The following is a 6140-nucleotide window of genomic DNA, read 5'->3' on the forward strand; positions in this document are numbered from 1 at the left end:
TAAGACGGTATCATATATGACTGCTTCAGTCGTTCTCTTAGTCCTCCATGATACCACCATGCTATATAAATATACCGCAATGATATCATGGAGAAAAATGTTTCGGAGAGGGGGATCCGTTGGGTAAATAGTTTTGGGCGAGGGGATACGGCGTGTAATTAGTTTAGAAGGGACACGAGGCGGGTAATTATTTTATTTTTAGGGATATTTCAGTTAGTTTCCCTAAAAAAACGATGCAATTTAGTTCCTCATACTTCATATTCATCGTAAACAAATTTGAAGTATTTTTTTTTTTTCCTGATTTTTACTACAAAATATAGCTAAAGATATTTTCAATATTCAAGATTTTTAAAAACTTTCTGGAAGATCTCAAAATTGTCTCCATGCACTGAATGTGACACTATAAAATCAAGTCTGCCTGAAAAAGTGCTGTTTTAGGGGTGGTTGAAGTATTGTTTTTGTTCGGAAATAAAAATTTATGTCGAATTCTAATAATTCAACACACAATTTAACATTCAAATCTACTTCAAATAAGTTAAAATTTGAAACATAAATTTCATATATAATAAAGAACAAACCCCAATCATCAATTTGTCAAAATAACAATAAATTTAATAAACTCGTATTGTAATAAATGGTGATTTGTCAATATTTTCAAGACTCATTTAAACTACTTTTTATATTTGATATTCAAGATCTAACTTCTTTAAATATTATATTTCAATTGCTATAAATTTGAAAAATATTACTCCTACTGTATAACAACTAAGAAGAAGAAGAAGCAGCAGCAAAAACGACGACTTTTTTATATATATCTAAAGTGTTGTTAAATGGGGTAATCAAATAGATGGTATGATAACCTCATTTGCCATAAGGATTTCAAAATAGGAGATCATGTTCTGTTATACAATAGCCGATTGCGACTACTTTCAGAAAAATTTAAGTCACGTTGGATTGGACAGTACATCGTAACAAAAGTAACTCCCTATGGTGCCATTGAAATAATGGGGGACAAAAATTCAAAGTGAACGGTCATCGGTTGAAACCTTATGTCACCAGAATCTTTGACAAACAGGCTTCAACAATTCTTTTTACTTAAAAAGAATACTAATAAGTCGAGCTGACGATGTTAAACTCAGAATTATTTTCTTCTTCCCTCTTTCATATATTAAATAAATTTAGTGGTTAGAAGTAAAATATTTACTTTTAAGTATATTTTAAATAAATTCATATATATAAAAATAAAGGTTTTTAAATTATATATATATATATATATATTTGCATGTTTACATCCCCTGATCTGACATTTTTTTTTTTCTTTTGTTGCAACTTAGTCTTTGTAATAAGAGAGATACCCCGAGAAGCAAGAAACAAAGGAACATTCAAACTTGCGGTGGAATTCACATGCGCTCGAAAAAAGAAAGGAAAAAAAAATCAAGGAAGTCCTTTCATCTCCTTTTGCTTTTAAATTGTGTGTCATGGGGACATGACATTATTTAAGTGTGGGGGTAGAGGAATATATTTTATATATATATATATGTGTCTAATTTTGTTTAACCATTTTTTTTTTAATTAAAATAAAAAAAATAGGCACTCTTTCGATTTCCAAACAAATTCACTTTATGAATGATTTACTGATACCACACAAATTTTCAAGGCTTATTTTGAACCACTGAGTTTCAAAAGTCTTCCTCTTTCTTAAATGTCGTGTCCAGTCAAATGGGTTCATATAAATTGAAACGGAGGGAGTATGTATGTATGTATGTATGTATGTATTATTATTATTATTATTATTATTATTATTATTATTATTATTATTATTATTATTATTATTATTATTTGTATTTCGTATTATAATTTTACTCAAAACAAAAAAAGAAGTCTCTTTTAAATATTAATAAAAATTGGAAAAAAAAATTGAGTTGCTTTATTCGTAAAGTAATTTATTTCATGTACTTCCATTGATTTCTTGTTCGGTTCTTTGCCATGATCGTAATATTTTGAACCGAACACTTTTTACGATTTTTTAGTTAATTTTCTTTGTTTTGGTAAATAAGGTGCCTAATCTTGGTTTGATTTGAAAATCATAAGACTTAAAAAAAATGAATTTAATTGAGTACCATTCATGAGTTGTATGACTACCTTTTCAAACTCATACCTGCTTTTTGGTGATTGAAATCATGGTGTTCGCTAGTCCCAAGTGCATTGTGTGGTTAGTATATATTCCCTAGTTCTCATGCTTATTCGCAAATCTAGAACTTGCATTAAATGTGGTTTGAGACGAAATTCTAGGTTGATTTTTGAGTCGATAAATGAAAGTAGGCCTTCCTTGTTAAACCATGGCCTAAATTGACCTACCTTGATGATTTTTTTCCTTAGCTAGCCCCGTTGAGCCTAAAAAATTATCCCTTATTTGTTGGTCGCCAAGCTTTAACCCCTAGCCTTTTTTTTTTGTTACGACTAATTATTTGTTCACCCTATTTCCTTTTAGGCACTTTGAGAGTTGATTTGAATATATAATATTAAGTGTAACGTGTGAAAAGAATGGGTGAAAGGATAATTGATTGATATTGCTAATATCTTGAAATGTTGTCATGAAAACTGGAAAAAAAATTATAATTGAAAATTTGAAGAAAATAAAAACAGCAAGAAAGAGATGTTGGCAACTCCATTTTAAAAGGGAAAATAAGAAAAAATGTGTAAAGGTTGAAAAAGAAAAAAAAAATGAAGAAAAAAGGATAGATTGTTCAAAACAAAATGGAAGGCAATTGTGCTTAAGCGAGAAAGTGAAGTGTAGTGCCTAAAGAGAATTTGAGTCACTATTATCCATATGTATCCTATCTGTCCCTAAGCCTACATTACAACCTTATAAAGCCCTACATGATCTCAACTCAAAGACTCCTACCTTAGTGGAGAATTACAAGATAGTCAAGCTTATGAATTTTCGGTAACATGAGATACTTGTTTGTTGAGAGTGAGTAGATTTGTTTTTTACATATGTCCTTCTTTGTTCTATAATAGATATATTGTGCGATATACCAACATCTTCATTTGGTGAATCACACTGGGGACTAGTAAAAGATCCAACACCAACAAAATGAACGAAAGAAAAGAAGAAAGAAAACTAGTGAACGGAAGCATGCAGAGAATGAAATACAACTTGCAACTAAGGTGGGACGCGGTAATAAATTGAAACAAAAAGAAAAATAAAAGCAAATGGAGAAAGAGAAGAAGTCTGAATCAAGAGGAATTCTTGCAAATGGGAGGAGTCGGTGTTTACTAATGGAAAAAGCAACTGACAAATTGTTAGTTGCGAAAAAGTTCACATTAAAATAATTTAAAAAGAAAAGAAAAACTAATGGAAAAGAGGATGGCTAGTGGAAAGAGAAGCGGTGGGCTGCAGAGGAAAATTCAGAGCTTGCAAATTGCAATTGCAAATAGTGTAATTTTATTGGCTGCATGGACGGTTATCATTGCTTGAAATGGATGCATCCTTTTCCATTTTGAGGGAGACGAGTTGGAAGGGAAGCAACAATATATCATAAAGAGTCTTTTTCTTCTTTGTTCCATTCTTGAGCTTATTCTTCTACAATTTCTTTGATTGTTTAATGTTGGAAATTCTTCTAGTTCCTGCTTTTAATTAAATAGCGGAATTATTTTTCTTGAATATTTTTTCTATTTTCTTATTTATGGACATTGACATTTCTGTTGGTTGTATTAACTCCAATATGGAGTAACTTTCTTTTGTGTTGGAGAATGACGGATCTTGATATTTCTGTATAATAGTAGATATTATTCCTCAATTTCACATGTTTGAGCGGAAGCTTTCTATTTAACTTTTATATGCTTTACGGTTAGATGTTAGTTTAATTGTTAACGTTTATCTAATTTATATATACTATCAATTAACTTGTTATTAATTCTGTAATCGAGAGAGGCGGAGGAAGTAACATAGTTAATTGTCGTATTGATAGATGTTAGCATTTATTTAGTGACATCTTCTCTTTTATGTCGTAATTAATTTTAAGCTTATTTGTAATCGAGAGAGGCGGATAGTGTATTAATTAGTTATAGCAAGTAAGGTAACCGAAAGGGACTTACTATAAAGAGCAAATTTCAATTCAAGCGTATATTTCTGGTGCTTTAATATTACTATTTGATAATCAATGTATATAACCGAGAGGAGTGCAATTAATTCTTCAACTTAAGTAATAATATATAAATGTAATCGTGAGAGGCATTTATCAAGTTCTGAGAAATAGAAATTGAAGATTAAAGATTTACTTTATAATAGAAATATCAAGTGAAGTCAGGATCCCAACACCTTTTATTATATTTGTGAAAAACCAAACTATATCTCCATTGCTCTATTTGCGTATTTTTAGTTAATTAACTCATAACTCAACTCTTTCTGATTTTCTCAAATAGTAATTAAAACAAGAAACGTCTGTAGAATAGACAAACCAATCTCTGTGGGTTCGACATCTTTATATACTAACAGAGTATGAGTTAAAATATATATACGCCAGACACTTGTCAGGTGCCCTGGAATTTTTACAATGATATGTCTATTTAATAACTTTTGAAGAGGGAAATCCTAACAGCTCAGTTGTTTGACTATCTGAACTTTAACCTTATTGATGAGGGTTTGATTCTCCACTTTATATCCCCTTCCCCTACCCCCAATTTATTATTAATTTTTTTTTCATTTATTCATTTCCCTTCCTTTTCTTGTTCCGGAGCCACCACGAGAATTATTCATCTACCATTTGTAAGAATATTGTCTTTTTAATGAGACATTTAATGTGGCCCACAATTATGGTAACAAATTATTTACCTTCTCTTCCAAGTAAATAATGAATATAGCAGATAATAATTTTGATTATGCATATCTGGAAGTTTCCTTGATGGGAGGAAACATTTATTAGGTGTCCCTAGGGTAACCATAATTTATGGAGAAGTCCCTAGGGTTAAAGTTATTGCCTAAGAGTCCCTAGCCTACCTATAAATACGCCTGTGGCTCCATCAGTCCAGTATTCTGAAATTGTGATAGGCATAGGCTAGAAGGCTTTAGAATTTTTTTTTCACTATTTCTTTCAGGGTTACAATTCGGTAGTAAAACAAAGAAGGCGATTCTCACACTTGAACAAATATGGCTGAAGATAAGTTCCTGTTTAATATTCCGCTGCGATGACTCTATGTGTATGTGTTAAGAATTACAACATGTGGCATCAGAGCTTTCCTTTAGCTGTATTGTTCAGTACTGTATTCAGATTAAGATCAATACCGAAGGATAAATATGGCTTTAAATTGTGACACCGTAAAGTTTTCTGTTTGCTCGAAAACTGTCCAGTATATGTTTCAGTTCCACAATTTTATGTTGGAGTAAAATTCGAATGGCGTCCTTTAATTTTGTGGTGGCAGATTGATATGTTTTGTTTGTAAGTCTATTGTTTTCTTGAATACTTGATAAGATCTGGTTTTCTTTTAAGTTTGTATCGTGACTAACTGAATGGCTCATGTTTACTAGTAATTTGCCTATTAGATCAAGCCTTCGTATAATAGAATTAGTTGTCACTACAATTGTCTAAATTTTGTATCTATTTGTCAAGTAATAGAATATTCAATTGTGGATGGGATGTTACTGTTCTTGTATTCTTCTGGTCCAATTGCTTTTAACGTTCTTGGATTCACATGAGTCTTATTCTGATTAATGTTAATTCAGTCCATAATCGGTTAAAAGATTTTGTCCAGATTCATAGTCATTATTTGCTTGATCCTTTTTTAGACGTAATAACAAATTTACTTGTTTAATTAAAGATTTGAGCAATCATGTTACTTCTGGACATATCTATTTGTTTTAAAGATGCTTTGGGATTATAAGTACTTCTGCTACTATTCTAATAAATTCTTATAATATTCTGATTATAATAATTATAAGAATTACTTTGCTAATTATTATTGAGGTTTTATAAGCATTCTGCTTACATATTATCTATCTACTATGAAACTAATCAGCATATGGTTTAAGTTGGTTATTAAGATCAAATTACAGAAAGATGTCATTTTTAAGTTTCCTTTATATCTTGTGCACGGGACTAGCCACAGCATGTTGAGTACTTGATATAAAAGAAATTAAG

The sequence above is a fragment of the Lycium ferocissimum genome, unplaced genomic scaffold (genome assembly GCF_029784015.1).
Source record: "Lycium ferocissimum isolate CSIRO_LF1 unplaced genomic scaffold, AGI_CSIRO_Lferr_CH_V1 ctg473, whole genome shotgun sequence".
Taxonomy (NCBI): Eukaryota; Viridiplantae; Streptophyta; class Magnoliopsida; order Solanales; family Solanaceae; genus Lycium; species Lycium ferocissimum.